General features: G+C 44.0%; 1 protein-coding gene across 1 annotated transcript in view; it reads left to right on the plus strand.

Annotated features, from left to right (window-relative positions):
- phldb2b (pleckstrin homology-like domain, family B, member 2b) overlaps positions 1-21,314 on the plus strand; it is a 224,653-nt gene that overhangs the window by 13,078 nt on the left and 190,261 nt on the right. The window contains exon 2 of the mRNA XM_078559568.1: positions 17,065-17,261. The gene's annotated coding sequence lies outside the window, so the exon portion shown is untranslated. The remainder of the gene's footprint in view (positions 1-17,064; positions 17,262-21,314) is intronic.

Genomic DNA, 21,314 nt, shown 5'->3' on the forward strand with positions numbered 1-21,314 from the left:
CAACACACCGTGTCTTGCTTTGGCTTGCGGTATCCTAGCAATCCAATCTAAGCCGCGTGTTTTGTCTTCCTCACGCAGATTAACTTTGTAATTTTCAGATATTCTTTCCTGCTGAGTCATTTAACTAATTTCCTGTGAAATGTTCTAAATCTTCTGCAGAACACTGCCTGATTTGTGCATTCCTTCACATAGGAACAAGGCAAGGCCATTTGGCCCCTTGAGCCTGTTCTGCCATTCAGTTAGATCACGGCTGACCTCTATCTTAACTTCATCTTTGTTTCATAACACTTGCGAAACAAAAATCCATCATGCTCAGTCTTGAAATTTTCAATTAACTCCCAGCCTCAACAGCTTTTTGGGGGAGAGAGTTCCAAATTTCCACTCCCCTTTGTGTGAAGTAGATCAGCCTCCAAAGCCTAGCTCTAATTTTAAGGTTATGCCCCCCTGTTCTAGACCATCCCCCTCCCCCCCCTCCCCCCACCGACAGAAGAAATAGGGTAGATTGAGAGAAACTATCAAGTGCTTTAGTCATTTTAAACACTTCCATTAGATCACACCATAATCTCCATAACGAGGATACAAACTTAAACTTCCTCCCTCGAAGTTAATGACCACAATAATAAAAACAGAAAATACTCAGCAGGTAAGGCAGCATTGGAAACGGAGTTAACGTTTCAGCTCAATGACCTTTCATTACACTGGGAACATCTGGAGATGTAACAGGTTCTAAATAAGTACAGAGGGAGGAAAGGGGATGAAAGAACAAAAGGACAAGTCTGTGATTGTGTCGAAAAACATGTTGTGTCCAGACCAGGCGTAAATGGTGCAAAATCATCGCCAACACCTGCCATCTAAAAGAATGGAGGCTGAGGGTAAGATCTGAATTTGTTGAACCCAGTGATGGCTGTAAAGTGTCCAATTGAAGGATGAGATCCTGTTCCTCGAGCTCTGGAACGTGAGGACAGAGAGGGAGTGAAATAGTGAATTAATACGATAGGTGACTGGAAGCTCAGGGTCATGAGGACTGAATGGAGGTGTCCCGCAAAGGGATCACCCGTTCTGTATTTGGTCTCCCTCATGTAGAGGAGACCCCATTTTGAGCAGTGAATACAGCTCAAGCGAAAGATGTACAAGTAAATCGCTGCTTCACCTGGGAAGAGTGATTGTGTCCTTGGACGGTGAGGATAGAGGAGGGAAGAGGGCAGGTGTTATATCTCCCGTGATTGCATGGGAAGGTACCGTGGGAAGAGGAAGGGGTGTTGTGGGTGATTGAGGAGTTGACCAGGGTTTCACAGAGGGAATGGTCCCTTCAGAATGCTGGTGCCGTCAAGCTATTATACTGTGCATTATTTTACACAATGAATCTCACCTTGTTTTCATCTACACTCAATTCCACCTGATATCTGGGGCACATCTATATATATCTAGATTCCTTTGAATGGTATCAGTTTGCTTTACACTCCTAATTGCCACACAGATTGGTGCACAGATCGGTGGAACCACTCACCCAACAAACGGCTGTGTTAAAGGAGTGCTGTATATGATTCTGACACAGCCTCATCTGGGGGACTGAGACGTCAGAAAGGTGGTATTGCCTCTGTGAGAGCACAGGAGAAGCAGCAGCATTAACTCTGGGTGTCCGTTTAAGTTGTAGGAAAAGAGCGAGGGATCTCCCCTTGTAACTTGGCGTCATGATGGTAACCTCGTGACCTTTGAATTGGAGAAGGCAAATTAATCCATTCGGGTGAGTGGGAAAGAAAAGTAAATCTTAGACAATTCCACAAGACTTGGCACTTAATGGAGCAGTTCAACTGTTGTGACCTTAGCCCTTCCTCTGGTTAGATCTCTGTGAAATGATCGCTCAGAAATTATTGACCAGCCTGGGTGAAATGTGAATCCTATTGTGTCTTCCTGGACTCCATTTTTGTTTTATATTGTTGTATTATCTGTAAAGAGCTAGGAACTAATTAGCTAGGAACTAGTTGTTATGTGTAAGTGTTCCGAGGGCTATATTTCATGGCTGCACTGGAGACTGATGTGACATGTAACAGAACCAGTTCAAACCAGTCCTCCTTATGTACAAGGCAGCGAGGCAAGATAAAGAGTTCTGATCTTTCCAAGATTAAAGTGTGATCATTACCAACATCTGGGAACCAAAAGACACCAAGAACACAGCAATTTTGCAGCAACATCTGTGTTGCAATTATTGGCAATCATTCGCAAACCTCAACATCTTGACTCCCATTGTGGCTTCTGGTTGGATGCCTTAAAACAGCTCTGGTGTTAAATTAACTCACGACATCTCCGGAATCATTGGGATCAATTTTATATTCTCCCTCTGCGCGCCCTGCCCACTGCCCCTCACCTCTCACTACCAACTGATACCAGGAAGGAATAGGTCAGATGTTGAATGAAAATAGCAGCGCAGCATTTAGCGCGCAGTCTTTGACAATGCCTGGATCACCGCCATGTTGGGGCGGTAAAGTGGATGGAAACCTGTTGTGTCATCAGCCAGTCTGATCGCTGCTGTGTGGCACTAAGAGCCCAGCTCCGCATCTGTCCATTGACACTTGGCATAGGGAGACCTAGCCAGCAGTCTCCTAAAGTCCCTCCCTGCCCCTACACAAATTACCATCACCCTTCTCAACACCCCTCTGTCTGCATTGTCACTCATCTCTCTCTCCATTCACCTGGAGCAGCTGCATCCTGAGGTGCTGAGGTCAGAAACCCCATTTGGAAGATTCTGTTTTGAAAGGTCTCTGGTGCTGATGATCAAAGATCAAAGTCAAAGCTTTCAGAGTGTTTGCCCAGAGTTGTTTTCCACATGGATGACGTGTTGATACAAGGGTCCACCCAAGTTGAGCAGGACGTGAGAGTGAGAGCAGCACTGAGAAGACTACAAGAGGCAGGATTGACACTCATCAGTGAGTGAGAGTTTTCACAGAGAGCAATCAGGTTTCTTGCTCACATTTTTAAAGATTCATTCACAGGATGTGGGCATTTAATTCTTACATGGGATGTGGGCTTCGCTGGCTGGGCCAACATTTATTGTCCATCCCTAATTGCCCTTGAGAAGGTGGTGGTGACAAAAACAAAAATACCTGGAAAAACTCAGCAGGTCTGGCAGCATCTGCGGAGAGGAACACAGTTAACGTTTCGAGTCCGAATGACCCTTCAACAGAACAAGGTGGTGGTGAACTGCCTTCTTGAACCGCTGCAGTCCATGTGGTGTAGGTACACCCACAGTGCTGTTAGGAAGGGAGTTCCAGATTTTAACGCAGTGACAGTGAACGAACGGCGATATATTTCCAAGTCAGGATGGTGAGTGGCTTGGAGGGGAACTTCCAGGTGGGGGTGTTCCCATGTGTCTGCTGCCCTTGTCCTTCTAGATGGTAGTGGTCATGGGTTTGGAAGGTGCTTTCCAAGGCGTTGGTGAATTCTTGCAGTGCATCTTGTAGATGCTGCCACTGTGCGTCGGTGGTGGAGGGAGTGAATGTTTGTGGATGTGGTGCCAATCAGGTGGGCTGCTTTGTCCTGGATGGTGTCAGGCTTCTTGAGTATTGTGGGAGCTGCACTCATCCAGGCAAGTGGGGAGTATTCCATCACACTCCTGACTTGTGCCTTGTAGATGGTGGACAGGCTTTGGGGAGTCAGGAGGTGAGTTACTCATCGCAGGATTCCTAGCCTCTGACCTGCTCTAGTAGCCACAGTATGTATATGGCTAGTTCAGTTCAATTTCTGGTCAATGGTAACCCCCAGGACGTTGATAGTGAAAGCAGATTCAAGAGGGGAATTGAATAAATACTTGAATGGGAAAAAGTTGCAGGGCTAAGAGCAAGGAAAGAGCAGTGAGATGAATTGGATAGCTCTTTCAAAGTGATGTATGATTCCATAAATCCAGTTGTTGAAAACTTTTAAAATTGATGTCCAGTAAAAACAGTATGGGGATAATCTGTTGGACAGATTTTGTTGGTGAGGAATTTCAAAGCTTTCCATCTGTGCTAGGAGGATAATTTAACATCGTAAATCATCTCTCTTTAAGACAACTTCCTAACACCATCAACTAATTAATTTCCACAGCTATTAACAGGACCTAGAAAGCAGAGACATGGGTTTATAGTCAGTATTGATTGCAGGGCTCCTTCCGCATGTAACTATTGTAAGAAACTCCTTTTATAATGCCACCAACTCTCCCTGCAAAAATACATCTCATTGTCCAGACACTGAAGTGTGGGAAATTCCTGCTTCCAGCTGTCTGGAAAGTTACAGCCAGGAGAACATAATTGTTTAAAGGGACAGTGCCTGCCATTGCTCTGTTTGGGGTAATGGAATGCGTAAAAAAAATAAAACTTTAATTGCAACCATAACTAGCTGGCAAGTCTGACATAGTTGTGGCTGGAAGACTGCTGGGTGTTCATAGATGGAAACATTTAAATCATTGAGCAACAAAACTGTGAGCATTCCGTATCTGGCACTAAAACGAATAGGGATTCATGCAAAATAGAACACACAATATGGACTTGGTTATAACTCTTTGCCTTTAGAAATGAGAGCTTGTGTTTATACAGCAAGGCTCAGCACCTTGGGATGCTCCAAAGCCCTTTACAGTGAATGACATACTTTGAAGTGTGGGAATTCTGGCATCCCATTCATGCAAAGCAAGATCCAACAGACAACAAAGTGTTAATGACCAAATAAATTGTTTTTGGGTGTTGGTTGAGGGATAAATATTGGTCAGGACACCAGGGAGAACTGCTCTTCATAGTGGTCCCTTGGATTCTTTTCCATCCACCTTACAGAGTAGATAGGGTTTAATGTCTCATCCAAATGACAGCACCTCTGACACTGCAGTACTCCCTCAGTACTGCACTGGGTGTGTGAGCTTAAATCTCTGGAGTGAGACTTGAACCCACAACCTTTGGACTCAGAAGAAAGGGTGCTGCTTACTGAGCCATGGCTGACTCCAGTCATATTAGGCCCAGTGGCTTTTAACATGGGATTACCAAGGCAGAGGGAGACAGAGTTGACGGTTTGAGTCCAATATGACTCTTCTTTGGAACGGTTTCGAAGAAGAGTCATATGGACTTAGAACGTTAACTCTGCTTCTCTCTCCTCTGATGCTGCCAGACCGGCTGAGTTTTTCCAGCGCTTTCTGATTTTATTTCAGATCTCCAGCATCCGCAGTATTTTGCTTTTATTACCAAGAGGGAGATTGGGAGGATGCGGGGGAGTGTAGTAGCACGGAGAAATGCCAGCTTGATAAACAGGGGCACAGAGTACAAAAGTATTGTAAGGGTTGCCGAGTTGCTACTATTAATGATAGGGTTGATCTGAAGACACTTCTTGGGTGGAAAGATTAAGTTTATTTACAATGTACTCAGCAGCAATTGGATGTGTGCTTTCAACTCCAACTCTATCTCTACACAAACTGCTAGAGGTAGCCTGTGCTACTGTCCTATTGGTTACTACAGATCATGTGATCTTTCTTAAGTATTATTCTTAAAGGCATATTACACACTAAATAAAACCATAATTAATACATTCCTCCCCCTTTATCTTGATTATACATATTATATTTACAAGTACATATTTTTCAAGACAACATAATATTTACACTGGGTAAGGGATTTACAAGTTCAACCTTTCAGGTGGTTTCCTGGTACGTGTGGAACGTCGCAGCTCCACAACTTCAGATTCTTTGTCAGGAACCTCCTTTTCCAGAGTTACCTGAACATCAGGTGCTTCGTTGGGCACTTGCAGTTCTGTAACCTCAACTCTTACAGGAACATCAGACATGTCAGTCCTGGGTTGAGTGTCCTCAACAGGAAACGCAGACCCGGTCATGATCACTGGTGGAACCAAATCTTGGTGATTGTCTCTCTCTGCCTTAAATGGTCCACATGTTTCTGGATGATCCACGTGGTATGACAGAGGTCCAGTCACCGCACTTATTTCACCGGGTAACCACTTTGGTTCTTCCCCGAAGTTTTTCACATCGGCCGGTTCTCCCAAGGTAAATTTCCTCTTGCGACGATGCCAGTCGTGTCTGGTTTTTGACTTCTCTGACTCCTTTCCACCTCCCCCTCTAAATTTGGCATTATTAAACTCAATCTCATCCTGAGACTGTGTTTCAACAATAACTCCACAGGCGTGACGCCTGCTGTTGTATAAGGGGTTGTCCTGTAATCCTGTAGTCCTGAAAAAGGAAACGTGCTAGCTTGGCTGCCAAGGAATCACCAGTTAGCTTTTTCATGCCTGCCTCGAACGTTTGAACTTCCCTCTTGGCCAGTCCGTTTGAGGAAGGGTGGTACGGTGTAGTTTTTACATGAGTAATACCAATGGCTGATAAACCATAGAAACTCAGCACTCGTAAATACTGTGCCATTATTGGAAATGACTACTTCTGGTAGCCTGTGAATGGCAAAACTCTGACATAGTTTCTCAGTTGTAGCAGCCGATGTTAGTGACTTCATCTCACATACATCCAACCATTTCGAATGGGCATCGACAATGAGCGGAAACATTGTTCCCAGGAAAGGTCCAACATAGTCAATGTGTAACCAGGGTCTACCTGGCCACTCCCATGGGTGTAATGGAGCTGTCACTGGCAAATTTTGCAGTTGCTGACATTGCACACAGTGCTCTACTAAACTCTCTATTTCACCATCCATCCCAGGCCACCATAGCTAGCTGCGTGCTATGGTCTTCATTCAGGAAATTCCTGGATGTGCGCTGTGTAGCTCAGTTAAAAGTGGCTCCCTTCCCTTTGGAGGAACTATCACTCGTGCTCCCCACAATAAGATACCATCCTGGCTGGTTATTTCATGTCTTTGTTGAAGTACAGTTTCATTTAATCAGATACGGGCCCCTGAGACCACCATGTAGTACTTGTTCTCGTACTTGAGATAGGTCTGGGTCCCGACTTGTTCAGTCTCTCCTGTCAAGTGCACAGTGGCGAGGAATCTAAGAGATTTAACAGTAAAACAAGTTACTGTGGAATTGGGACATGCTCATCATGCTCTTGTAAAGGCAAACGAGTAAGGGCATCGACATTAGCGATTTGATTGTCAGGCCTATGTATGAAAGTGTATTCGTATGCTGCCAGGATTAAAGCCCTATTAATATTTCTGTATCTTCTTTCTATGTGCCTTCTTCTTTCTAGCACAGACTTTAATCTCGACCTTCTTTTTGACTTCACTATTGGCCAGACTTCTCTCAGATGCCAGCTCAACTTGTCTGAGTTCAACTTGGCTGAATCTCCCAAAATTTCATTGTCTGTCTGCTTCTTGGAAAATTCTGCGACTTTTGCTTCCAAAGCCTCTTTGGCTTCATTTAGCTGATTCTTCAGCTCTTCTGTCTCTTTCATGTATTTGTTTGCTGCCTCCTGGAAACTTGAACATTGTTGTGTCTTCTCTGCCAACTCATTCTTCAGTTTGTTCAGAGAAGTGCTGAATTCTTTCTGTTTCTCTTCATACTTTTCCAGAGGTACAAACTTCAACCTGAGGGAATTTGCAGTGTGTGAAGATCTTTCAACAGGTTTTCTTTTTCCCTGCAAAGGCTGCTCACCTCGTCTCGAACTCTGTCATCTAGCATGGTCTCTTTGAGTTTCTTCTGCTGTTCTTCCAAGTTTTGGCTTCAGACAGCCTGCATTTCTTCAGGTTGTTGAATCCTTACACATTCATTTTTCAAAACAGGAATGCTTCCAGCTTCCTTTTGGAATCACTGTGGCCAATCAAGATTGATTTCCCTTAGCCAATTTCACCCTAGGAGTCTTGGTTCTCTGCCTCCCAATACCAACACTGGTAGCTTTGCCGATTGGCCTCCATAACGAACAGTTACTCTGTTTATGCCTTTTACTTGAACGTCTTCACCCATGTATGTTTTGAGTTTGGCAGCTGTTTCTTCTAAACTTAATTGATGTTCATCATTATTTAGATATCTGAAGGTATGTTCCTCAATTACTGTAGTGGAAGCTCCCGTGTCCACTTCCATTCTAACAGGTTTGCCATTTACTTTCACTGTTGCAAATATTGGTTCTGTCTTTCCAACTTTCAGATTAAACAATGAGTAAATGTCTGAATTGGTTGTTTCTGGCTCTTCTACATTGTAGATTTAATTGGGCTTCTTCTTTTGTTTACAAACCTGCTTGAATCTTCCCTTACATTACCTCATCATATGTCCATTTCTGTGACAATAGTAGCATTTGATGTTTTTTAAACTGCCAATCGCTAAAAGACTGCTTGTTTCCACCTCTATTGAAATTATTCTTCGATTTCGCTGCTAAGTTATTTCTCTTTATTCTTCGGCTAACGGGAGCTGTTTCCCGCTTCTCAGCAGAGTCTCGCATTTTCGCACTCTTTTCAGCTGTGGCTTCCCACCCCATGTGGAGGACGGTGTGGTTTTGCGCACTCTGTATGGCTTTTGAATCTCTTACTGCGCTCTCCATGGCCAGCGCTTTCTCTACTGCCTTTTTAAAATCCAGATTCACTTTGGACAATAATCTTTTCTGATTAGTATCCTCATTCACGCTGCACACTATACGATCTCTGAGCATGTCGTTTAGAGTCATACTGAACTCACAATGTTCCGTTAGCTGCTTCAAATTTGCCATGTAACATACAATTGTCTCACCCAGGGCTCTATTTCACTAATTAAACCTGAACCTTTACATCGTGACATAGGGCTTTGGTTGAAAATGACCTTCACGAGGTCCACCAATTCGTCGAAATTTTTCGAATCTGGGGCACTGGATGCCGTCAAACTTCGAATCAGGCTGTAGGTTTTGCTTCCACAAGTACTCAAGAGGATCACTTGCCTCTTCTCTTCCCCCATAATCTTGTTTGCTTGAGAAAAGCACGTGAGGCATTCTATGTAATGAGACCAATCGTTTGTGGCTGGTTCAAAAGGATCAATTCTCCCAAATTGTGGCATTTTGAGAAAGTGTAACTTCTTCAATTCTAATGGAGTTTGCTACTTACAATCACTGGACGAGGTACACCACCGATTTCTTTCTAACTTGATTTCTTCTGTTCAATCCTGTTTTATCCTCATCGCCAGTTTGTTGTAAGGGTGGCCGAGTTGCTACTATTGTCGATAGACTTGATCTGCAGACACTTCTTGGGTGGAAACTTTAAGTTTATTTACAATATACTCAGCAGCTACTACACATGTGCTTTCAACTCCTATCTCTACACTGACTGCTGAGGTAGCCTGTGCTACTTTCCTATTGGTTACTACAAATCATGTGACCTTCCTTAAGTATTATTCTTAAAGGTACATAACACGCTAAATAAAACCATAATTACTATAAAAAGCAAGTTAATCCTGTATAAAGCACTGATTCAACCCTAACAGTGTCACATCCAGTTCTGGGCACCGCACTTTAGGAAGGGTGCGTAGGCCCTGCCAATCTTAACCGCAGGGCTTTTACATAAAAGAATGTAGACTCCAGTCCGACAGGTTCTGAGCAGATTTCTGCCAGGTCAGGGCATTAAAATCTGGCTGGTGTTTCATGTGGTTAACAGTTTGAAGGTACTGGGGATATGAATTGTGAATGGAGGTCAGATTCAAACAGAAGTCTCGAAGCTTTGTGTTTTCAGCACCTTTTTTTTCCTATTCCTGACCTAAGTTGGCAGCTTCTGGGTTGCCAACACTGTGACCCACATGAAGGAGCAGCCAGATTTTGCGCTCGGACAACACTCTGCCTGCTTGGAGATGAGCCACACTTGGGGAGTGACCTCCAGAACAAGAAACTGAGAAATAGCCTTGGTGGTCGAGAGACATTTGGCAGGGAGTGATGTTTGTTAGCTGTGTACTCCATGGGGTCAGCAGTAGGTCACAGTGTGTTTATTCAAGGAAACAGGGAAAATATTCCAAGTGTTTGGAGCTCCATCCAGCCGTTGCTCCCAGTTTGTGGGTAGAGCAGGGCTGAAGGGTGTGGGTTTTTCCCGTGTCTGGGGAACAAAGGTATCCAGCCAGCTGTTACAATCGCACTTATATAAGCTGACATCACCCAGAGCTGTTTATCTCAAATATAGCTTTTTGAGCTGATTCACTGGTACAATTTTAAAGATGGTGCAGGAACAAAGACACCCAGGGCACTTACATCTTTGAAGGTAGCAGGACGGGCTTATAAAACTGCCAAAAAAGACACACAGGATCCTTAACTTTATAAACAGGAAGGTATGCAAACCCTTTATAAAACGCTGGCTAGACCTCATCTAGAGCATTGTGTTCAATTCTGGGCAGTGCACTTTAGGAAGGGTGTCAACGCTTCAGAGAGGATGCAGAAGAGATTTACTAGAATGGTGTCTGAGATGAGTGACTTTGCTTAACGTGGAGAGACTGAGAAGCTAGGATCGTTCTCCTTAGAGCAGAGAAGGTTAGAGGACTCTTGATAGAGGCGTTCAAAATCGTAGACGCTTTGATAGAGAAAGTAGGGAGCAATCTTTTCCATTGACAGGAGGGTTGTCTGCTTTAAGATAATGGGCAAAAAATGTTGAGGGAGCAATGCGAAATAGTTTTTATGTAGCAAGTTGCTGTGATCCGGAATGCACCTCCTTAAAAGGATATGGTGGAAGCAGAATCAGTCGTAACTTTCAAAAGGGAATTGGAAAAATATTTAAAAGGAGAAAAGTGGAGGGTTAGAGGGAAAGAGGAGGGAAGTGGGCCTAATGGGAGATGTCACTCAAAGATGGACCGAATGATGTCTTTCTGTGCTTATGATAAAGGGAGTCACATAACAGGCTTGTCAGCAAAGCTGTAGCTTATGGAATAACAGGGACAACATGGGTACGAACATGGCTGAATCACAGGAAACAGAGAGCAGTGGTGAATGGCCTTTGCTCAGACTGGAGGCAAGTACACAGTGGGGTTCCCCAGGATTTGCTACTAGGACCCCTGCTTTTCCTGATATTTGTTAATGACCTAGACTTCAGTGTGTGGCGCACCATTTCAGAATTTGCAGATGACACAAGATTTTGAAGTTTTGTGAACCGTGAGGAAGCAAGTAATAGACTTCACTAATCATGCAGCAAAAGGGGGGGAGGGAATAAATACAATAACTATCACTAGAGAAAAAGTACTAGGGAAACTAATGGGGCTAAAGGCCGGTAAGTCCCCTGGACCTGATGGGTTGCATCCTAGGGTATTAAAGGGAATAGCTACAGAGATAGTGGATGCACTGGCAGTAATCCTCCAAGAATCCTTAGATTCTAGAAAAATCCCAGAGGATTGGCAAACTGCCAATGTAACACCCTTATTCAAAAAGGGAAGGAGACAAAAAACAGGTAACTATAGGCCAGTAAGCTAAACATCCGCCATTGGAGAAAATGTTGGGGTCTATTATAAAGGATGTAATAGCAGAAATGCATACCCTAATCAAGCAGAGTGAGCATGGCTTCATGAAGGGGAAATCATGCCTGACAAATTTATTAGAATTCTTTGAAGAGGTAACAAGCAGGATAGATAAAGGGGAACCAGTAGATGTAATATATTTGGATTTCCAAAGGTGTTCGATAAGGTACCACACATAAGGCTACTTAGTAAGATAAGAGCCCATGGTGTTGGGGGTAATATATTAGCATGGATAGAGGACTTGCTAACTAATAGAAGACAGAGAGTTGGGATAAGGGGGATATTTTCAGGATGGCAACCTGTAACTAGTGGAATGCCACAGGAATCAGTGTTGGGGCCACAATTATTTACAATATACATTAATGACTTGGATGACGGAAATGAATGTACTATCGCCAAGTTTGCTGATGACACAAAAGTAGGTGGGAAGGCAAGTGGTGAGAAGACACAAGGAATCCACAGAGGGATATAGATGGGTTAAGTGAGCGGGAAAAAACATGGCAGAATATGATGTGGGAAAATGTGAGGTTATGCACTTTGGCAGGAAGAATAGAAGAGCTGAATGTTATTTAATTGGAGAAAGACTGCAGAAAGCTGCAGCACAGAGGGATTTGGCGGTCCTTGTGCATGAATCACAAAAAGCTAACATACAAGTTCAGCAGGTAATAGGGAAGGCAAATGGAATGTTAGCCTTTATTTCAAAATGGAGTATAAAAATAGGGAAGTTTTGCTAAAGCTATACAAGGCACTAGTTAGGCACACCTAGAATACTGTAAACGGTTTTGGTCCCCTTATCTAAGGAAAGATATACTGGCATTGGAGGCAGTCCAGAGAAGGTTCATTAGGTTGATCCCGGGTATGGAGGGATTTTCTTATGAGGGGAGGTTGAGTAAGTTGGGCCTGTACTCATTGGAGTTTAGAAGAATGAGAGACGACCTTATTGAAACATATAAGATTCTTAGGGGGCTTGACAGGGGAGATGCTGAGAGGTTGTTTCTCCTTGTGGGAGAGTCTAGGACCAGAGGGCATAATCTCAGAGTAAGGGGACATCCATTTAAAACAGAGATGAGGAGGAATTTCTTCTCTCAGAGGGTAGTTAATCTGTGGAATTCTTTACTGCAGAGGGCTGTAGGCTGGGTCATTAAGTATATTCAAGGCTGACATAGACAGGTTTTTAATCAGTAAGGGAATCAAAGGTTATGGGGAAAAGGCAGGAAAGTGGAGTCGAGAATTATCAGATCAGCCATGATCTCATTAAATGGCGGAGCAGACTTGATGGGCCAAATGGCCTATTTCTGCTTCTACATCTTATGGTCTTATATATTTAATGCAGAGATGTGTAAAATGATTCATTCTGGCAGGAAGAATGAGGAGAGGCAATATAAAATAAAGGGTACAATTTTAAAGGGGGTGCAGGAGCAGAGGGGCCTGGGGTATATGATCTCAAATCACTGAAAGTGGCAGGACAGTTTGAGAGTACGGTTAATAAGGCAAACTGGACCCTGGGGTTTATAAATAGGGCCATAGAGTACAAAATCAAAGGAGCTTATGTTAATCCTGCATTAAATCTCAACTGGAGTACCACATCCAGTTCTGGGCATTGCACTTTAGGAAGGATGTTAAGGCATTGGAGAGAGTGCAGAAAATATTCATGAGAATGGTTCCAGGGATGAGGAACTTCAGTTATGATGATAGGTTGGAGAAGCTGAGACTGTTTTCCTTGGAGAAAAGAAGGTTGAGAGGAGATTTGATATAGGTATTCAAAATCATGGGGGGCCTGGACAGAGTGGATAGGGAGAAACTGTTCACATTGGTAGAAGAATCGAGAACCTGAAGCGACATGAGGAGAAACTTTTTCTCACAGAGCGTGGTTAGGATCTGGAAAGCATTGCCCAAGAGTGTGGTGGAGACATGTTCAAACTGGACTTTCAAAAGGAAATTGGATAATTATCTGGAGAGAGAAGATTTGGAGGGTTGCAGGGAAAGGGGGACAGAGTGGGACTAGGTGAGTTGCTCTCGCAGCAAGCTAGTACAGGCGCAGTGGGCTGAATGGCATCCTCATGTGCTGTAACCATTCTATGATTCTGTGATACATGATTCCCTCATGAAAGTGTGCTTACAAAACAAAGTGAATGATGGCAGAAAGTAAGATACGTGAGCACATTAGTGTCCAAAGGGTGAGGACAAGACTACACAACTCCACAAGACCAAGAACACAGTCCCAAAGTGGAGGCATATTTACCGCTGTTGTGTGTGTGCTATACATGTCTGGTACAATAACTTTGCACTATCAAGGTCAACTCATCCAAATACTTTTACGGGATGCATGGCTTGTGATGTCTGAGAGCGCCTCCCCTATGCAGTGCCAGCAGCACTTAAAGGGCTGCTGCTAACTATTAAAACTGCCCTGCTCCTGAAACAGCATTTCAAAAGGACAATATCTAACTTGCTGGCATGTGTTCGCATACTTGTAAAGAAAAAGCACTGTTTGACTGACAGTCAAAAATCATCAAATCAGAGAACAAGGAGTCTTTTCGTGTGTGAGGGCAGAACATTGTGAGGTTGATGCACTGAGCAACCAGTAGTGAGAGCGTAGGGGAGGGATGGTTGGAAACATGATGAAACCTCCAGCAATATGCCCAGCCAGCCCTACTTTTGGATGAAATATTAAACCAAGGCCACATTTTTCCCTCAGTTGGAATGCTAAAGATCCTATGACTCTCTTGGAAGAAGAGCAGGGGAGTGGTGCCCTTGCCAATATTTATACCTTATTCAACATCACAAAAACAGTTTATCTCACTGTTGTCCGTGGATGCTTGCTGTGCACAATTGGTCTGCCCTGTTTGCTATATTACAGCAATGACAGTGATTCAGAAGTACCTCATTGGTTATAAAAAGACTTTTGGATGTTCTGAGGTTGGTGGAGGTGCTATGTTGAACCTTGTAAGGACACGAGTTGGTGTTTGCTATGTGGATCACTTCCCAAGGCCCACAGCACTGCTTTGCCCAAAGTTTTTGAGATGCAGAGTTCCACTTTCGGGCTCTGGCTTGCCTGAGGTGACCAGTCCTTTGATGGTCTCTCTCTCTCTGTAATGCCACATCAAACTCTCAGTGCAGTGCTGTGAAGAAGCATTATAAAGTGGAACACCATGGATTCACTTTGGGAGCTTTGTTGATGCCCTCACATTTTCCCCCTTTGCTGCTCCCAGGGTCAGTAGACCAATGTGATTATTTAGCCGGACATCAGCTGTTGATAAGATTGAGGGAATCCGTTCCAATAAAAACCACCCTTTTTCTTTAGGGATCTCCTGAAAAAGCACTTCCAGAGCATGGGAATTGCAAGACAAAGGAAGGTCAAATGCCACCTCATTTACCTTCTACTGTCCTGCGAGTCGCACGATACAGCAGGTGGCAGAGTTGTTGACCAGTCATGGCACTCAATCTCTCTCAATGCACAACAGGTCCAGACATAAGGCAATAAAAATCCCAGCCGTGGAGAGCTTTGGAATGTTCCCTCCCAAGCTTGGTACACTGTGGAGGATAAAACTTGAATTTATATCGTGCCTGTCACAACTTCAGGAGATCTCAAAGCACTGCACAATCAACAAAGTACACTTTTTTTGATGTGTAGTCACTGTTTCAATGCAGAAACCAATTTGTACACAGCAAGACCCTCTATCCATGTCTCAAGTTATGAAGCCCAAGATCCCATAAGCTTTGCTAACCACTCTCTCAGCATGCCCTGCTACCTTCAAAGATTTATGCACTTGACCCCTAGGTGCCTCTGTTCCTCTACACACTTTAGAACTTTGTCATTAAGTCTATATTGCCTCTCCCTATCCCTTCTGCCAAAGTGCATCACCTCACATTTCTCTGTGTTAAACTCCATGTGCCACTTGTCTGCCCATTCTGCTCGCCTGTGTCGGTTCCAGGTGATTTGTATCATCACTGTTTGCCACCCCAAGTTAGATTTCATCAGCAAATATTGAAATTTTATCCTGTGATCCAAATCCAAGTCATTTCTATCGATATAACAAAAAATAATCCTATCACTGACCCTTTGGGGAACAGCACTGTCTACCATCCTCAAGTCTGAAAAATAACAATTTACCATCACTCGCTGCTTTCTGTCTTTAAGCCAATATCTTATCCAAGTTGACACTGACCCTTCTATTCCATGACCTACAGTTTGGTTAATCAGCTTTTTATGTGAAATGCTTTCTTAAAATCCATATAGACAACATCCACCACATTCCCTTCATCAACCTTCCCTGTTACTTCATCTAAAAATTCAATTAGATTATTGAACATGATCTTCCTTTTACAAATCCTTAGTCTCTCCTTAATTAACTCAAACTTCTCCAAGTGTCTGTTGATTTTTTTTTTCCCCCCCTGATTATTGTTTCTAAAACCTGACCCGTCATTGATGTTAAACTGTCCAGCCTGTAGTTACTAGGATTGTCCTTATACCCTTTCTTGAATAAAGGTCTCACATTTGCCACTCTCCAATCCTCTGGCACCTCCCCCATATCTATTGAAGGTTGGAAGTTTAAGATGAGCCATTCCATTATCTCCGCTCCCACTCCCTTCAGCAACCTGGGATACGGGCCACCCAGACCAGGCGACTTATCTACTCTAAGCACAGCCCAGCCTTTGCCATACATCCTGCCTTTCAAATTTCATATCATTCATACCTCTCCCACCGATATTTTGTCAGATTCCTCCTCTTTATTAAACACCGATACAAAGTACTCGTTCAGCATTCTAACTGTGCCTTGCATCTTTAAGCTCTTATCACCTTCTTTGTCCTTAATAGGCCCCATCCCATTTCTTACTACCCACTTACTATTTATCTGCCAGTAGAAGATTTTTAGGCTATCTTTTATGTTAACTGCCATTCTATTCTCATAATCTCTCTTGGCCAACCATATCTTCCTCTTCACTGTCCCTCTCAATTCACTTGTTTCTGCAATTTCTATTGCATCCAAGTAGCTCTGACTTTGGTTCCTCTCACGTTGGCATGTACCCCGCCCGTACCTGAAACGTCATCTCAATGATCACCCAGTGTGTTGCAAGTATCCACTCCTTTCAGGAGGGAGTGAGACCAGGACACAGGCAGAAGAATCTGGCCCAGTAAAGACTATCAGAAGGTTAGAAGGGTTGTGCACACTTGTTTTACTCAAGTCACTCTAAGATGTGGGAAAATATAATGCATTCATTATTTTTATATTATTCTACAAAGTTGCACGAAATTAATCTGAGCATAGTTGTTACTCCGTGTGGTTCAGTGAATGTGAAATAGATTGATTCATATCAGGCCTCGTCTTGGTCTGTCTTTGGAGGGACTGAGCAAACACCTGTGAAAAGACACAGAAATCTGGTTCAGGTTTCAAAGCAGCATGAGTGAAGTAGTTAGATATGATGTGGTACAGACACACAACCCTAAATATAAGTCACTGGGGCCTCTGACAGGAGTGACAATCCCATAGCTGAGGAAATATCCACAGGAGGACCCCTTGGAACATGTGGTCATTCTGTGAAGTTGCACTTGTGGTCCTGGGGCCTCACTGGAAGCCTCAGTGGATCTGAGAGCATTTGATAACTCGCTTGGACCAATGCTGGGACCCTGGTTCTAGTAAAGGAAAGTTGCCTCCAGGGATCCTCACCTCATAAAATGACCCCTCTTGTTTTTATGCTTGAACTCCTCAGGTATTTGCAGAAGTGTTGCTGTATTATCTGTCTATTTATTGATTTCGAGTGTCGGTGCTGGAGCAGCAGAGTGCTGAACATGACTGTTACAAGACCAGACGTCTCCTGGATTTGGCCTCGGTAACTGGGCAACAAGAAGACTTAGAAACATTGCACAGGGGCACCTGAGAGCAATGCCCACAAGCCTGGGTACTGAGGTAGGCAATGATGCTTCAGCAGGTAAGGCAGATTCATCTTTGAGACCCCTGTATACACAAGACAGGGAAAAGTCCAAGAATAGGTGAATCTCACTGCATTGTGCACATCTGCATTAACCTTCCTCACCATTCATTTATATGTATATGCATGTATATTAATACACAGGGCCCTGTTCTTTACAGACAGAAAGAACATGTACACACATTGCGCCTGTTTCAGCTAAACAAAATAAGTGACAGCCATTTGTTAGCTCATTCCTCAAGGCAATACTTTGACCAATTGGGGTCAAGCTGTCTGGTTTAAATTTTAAACAATACTTGGCAGTTAACTGTTGGTCACCATCAATGGTGCATTCTCCATGGTAACGTCACTTGCCAACCAATCAACACGCTCTTCACACACAGTATAAATTGTCATTTCCCCTTGTATTGGTATTCTTGTGAGGTGTCCTGATAATTCCAAGATGAAAAGCTTTGACATGTCTCTTTTCTTCAGTGATAGCTTATGTGTAGCAAATAAACGATTCCCAACCTTTTCAAATTTAATCTCTCCTGTCCTTCACCCTATCACTGAACTTCCCTTTTGTCCCTCTGCTGCTCCTCCCTCATTCATGGAAAACTTCTTCTTGTCCTCAGTTCTGATGAAAGGCCCCAGACCGGAAAAAACCCTGTTTCTCCCTCCATAGATGCTGGATGATCTGTTGAGCCTTTCCAGAATGTTCTATGCTTGTCTCAGATTGCCAGCGTCTGTAGTATTTTGCTTTTGGCTTCTACATAGACCCTTTAAAGTATGAGATCAAAAATTCACCATGAACCACAGAAGGGAATGTTTGTACAGGTCACCCAAAGCTTGGTTAAGGAGGAATGATTTAAAAAACTGATAGGTGGGGTGGGGGAAAGGTTTAGGGAGGGAATTCCGGAGTTCAGGAACAAGGCAGTGGAGGGCACGATGAAGAGTGATGCAAATCAGCGATGTGCAAAAGGCCTGAATTCGAGAAACACAGAGGGCTTCAGGGCAGCAGGAGATTGTAGAGGCCGTGGGAGGATTTCAGCACAAGGATAGGTCAGTTGTTGCTCTCCCCCTCACTCCCCACACCCTTTATTATTCCACCCAGTCTAATCTCACTCTCCCGCTCACTCCCCACACCCTTTATTATTCTACCCAGTCTAATCTCACTCTCCCGCTCACTCCCCACACCCTTTATTATTCCACCCAGTCTAATCTCACTCTCCCACTCACTCCCCACACCCTTTATTATTCCACCCAGTCTAATCTCACTCTCCCGCTCACTCCCCACACCCTTTAATATCCCACCCAACCTCACCTTACTCTCCCGCTCACTCCCCACACCCTTTAATATCCCACCCTGTCTGATCGCACTCTCCCTCTCACTCCCGACACTCTTTATCCCACCCAATTAATCCCACTCTGCCCTTCACTCCCGGCACCCGTTAGTATCCCGCCCAGTTTAATCCCACTCTCCCGTGCACCCCCTATACCCTTTAATATCCCACCCAGTCCAATCGCACTCTCCCTCTCACTCCCCACACCCTTTAACACCACACCCAGTCTAACCTCACTCTCCAGCTCACTCCCCACACCCTTTAATATCCCACCCAGTCTAATCCCACTCTACCCCTCACTTCCCACACCCTTTAATATCCTACCCAGTCTAACCTCACTCTCCAGCTCACTCCCCATACCCTTTAATATCCCACCCAGTCTAATCCCACTCTCCCCCTCACTCCCTATGCGCTTTAATATCCCACCCCCTCTAATGCCACTCTCCCACTCACTTCCAGCACCCGTTAATATCCCACCCAATTAATCCCACTCTGCCCTTCACTCCCGGCACAAGTTAGTATCCTGCCCAGTCTAATCCCACTCTCCCGTGCACTCCCTACACCCTTTAGTGACTCACCCAGTCTCACCCCACTCTCCCCCTCACTCCCCTCACACTTTAATATCCCACCCAGTCTAACCTCACTCTCCATCTCACTCCAATACCCTTTAATATTCCACTTTCCCCCTCACTCTCCATACACTGCAACAACAATTTATATAGCACCTTTAATGTAATGAAACCTCCTAAGGTGCTTCACAGGAACACTATAAAACAAAGCCTGACTTTGAGCATTATTTTAAGCTTTAAGGATTGTCTTAAAGGAGCAATGCAGGTGGAGAGGTTTAGGGAGGGAATTGAAGAACTTGGGACCTAGGCAACTGAAGGCATGCCCACCAATTAAAGTTGATAATGCACAAGAGGCCAGAATTAGATGCGGGCAGATATCTGAGGGTCGTAGCGCTGGAGTAAATTACAGAGATAGGGAGGGGTGAGGCCAAGGAGGGATTTGAAAACAGGGACGAGAATTTTAAAATCAAGACATTGCTTGACCAGAAGCCAGGGTAGGTCAAAGAGCACAAGGGTGATAGGGGAACGGGACTTGCTGTGAGTTATGAGGTCATGGTTTCGGGGGTAACATATTAGCATGGAAAGAGGATTGGTTGGCTAACAGGAAGCAGAGAGTAGGGATAAATGGGTCACTTTTGGGTTGGCAAGATGTAACAAATGGAGCATCACAGGGATCAGTGCTGGGGCCTCAACTATTTACAATCCATATCAATGACTTAGGTGGAGAGACCGACCATATGGTTGCTAAAGTTACTGATGACACAATAGGTAGGAAAGTAAGTTGTGAAGAGGACATCAAGAGTTTACAAAGAGATTTAGATAGTTTAAGAGAGTGGGCAAAAAATTAGCAAATAGAGTTTAATGTGGGAAAATGAGAACTCTTCCACTTTGACAGGAAGATTAGAAAAGCAGCAAATTAATTATATAGAGAGAGATTGCAGAACTCTGAGGTACAGAGGGATCTGGGTGTCCTGGTACATGAATCTCAAAAAGTTAGTATGCAGATGCAGCAAGTGATTAGGAAGGTAAATGGAATGTTGTCGTTTATTGCAAGGAGAGTGGAATATAAAAGTAGGGATGTTTCTGCTACAGTTGTACAAGGACTTGGTGAGACCACATGTAGAGCACTGTGCACAATTTTGGTCTCCTTATTTGAGAATGGATAGAATTACATTAGAAGCAGTTCAGAGAAGGTTCACGCGACTGATTCCTGGGATGAGGGGGTTATCTTATGAGAAAAGGTTGGACAGGCTGGGCCTGTATCCATTGGAGTTTAGAAGAATAAGATGTGATCTTATTGAAACATATAAGATCCTGAAGGGACTTGACAGGGTGGATGCTGAAAGGATGTTTCCCCTTGTGGGAGAGACTAGAACCGGGGATACAGTTTAAAAATAACGGGTCTCCCATTTAAGACTGAGATGAGGAGAAATTTTTTTTCGTTAGTCTATGGAATTATCTTCCCCAGAGAGCAGTGGAGGCTCCTCCTCACCAACTATATAATTGTTCCTAAAAATTACTTATTGATTTTGTGGCCTAGCATTCCACAATCCACCAAATCACGGTGTAAACCTCCTCTTTTTGTGGTTAAGTTGGTGCCCCCTCATTAACATTCTGTCGAGCAATGGAAACAGCCAACCCCCATTGACTTCATGTTGAATCCTATGTAACCTTCAGGGCCTCTATCAGATCAGCTCCCTTCTCCTCCTCGTTTCTGGTGTTAAAAGCCCTAATGTCGCAGGTCTCTCTTCCTAACTGTGACTCCTTCCCTGGTGAATCCTCACTGGGCCCTTACCATTGCTTTCCTAGCCTTCCTATAGAAGGGCACTTAAAGAGAGAACCGTCATTTCTATAGAGCCTTTCATGAGCTCAGAACATCCCAAAGCACTTCAAACACTGTGAAATACATTGGAAGTGGAGTCATTGTTGGAATGTTGGACATCTGGCAGTCAACATATTCACAGAAATGTTAGTGATCTTGGCTGAGGAATAAATATTGCCCAGGGCATGAGGGTTTACCCCCCTGCGCTTCTTCAAACAGTGCCATTACAGAGTTGGTCTGAGAGGGCAGAAGGGCCCTTCGTTTAATGCCTTATCTGAAAAACGGCACCTCTTGCAGTGCAGCATTCCCTCAGTACTG

This window comes from Cetorhinus maximus, chromosome 16 (assembly GCF_964194155.1).
Source record: "Cetorhinus maximus chromosome 16, sCetMax3.hap1.1, whole genome shotgun sequence".
NCBI classification, from domain to species: domain Eukaryota; kingdom Metazoa; phylum Chordata; class Chondrichthyes; order Lamniformes; family Cetorhinidae; genus Cetorhinus; species Cetorhinus maximus.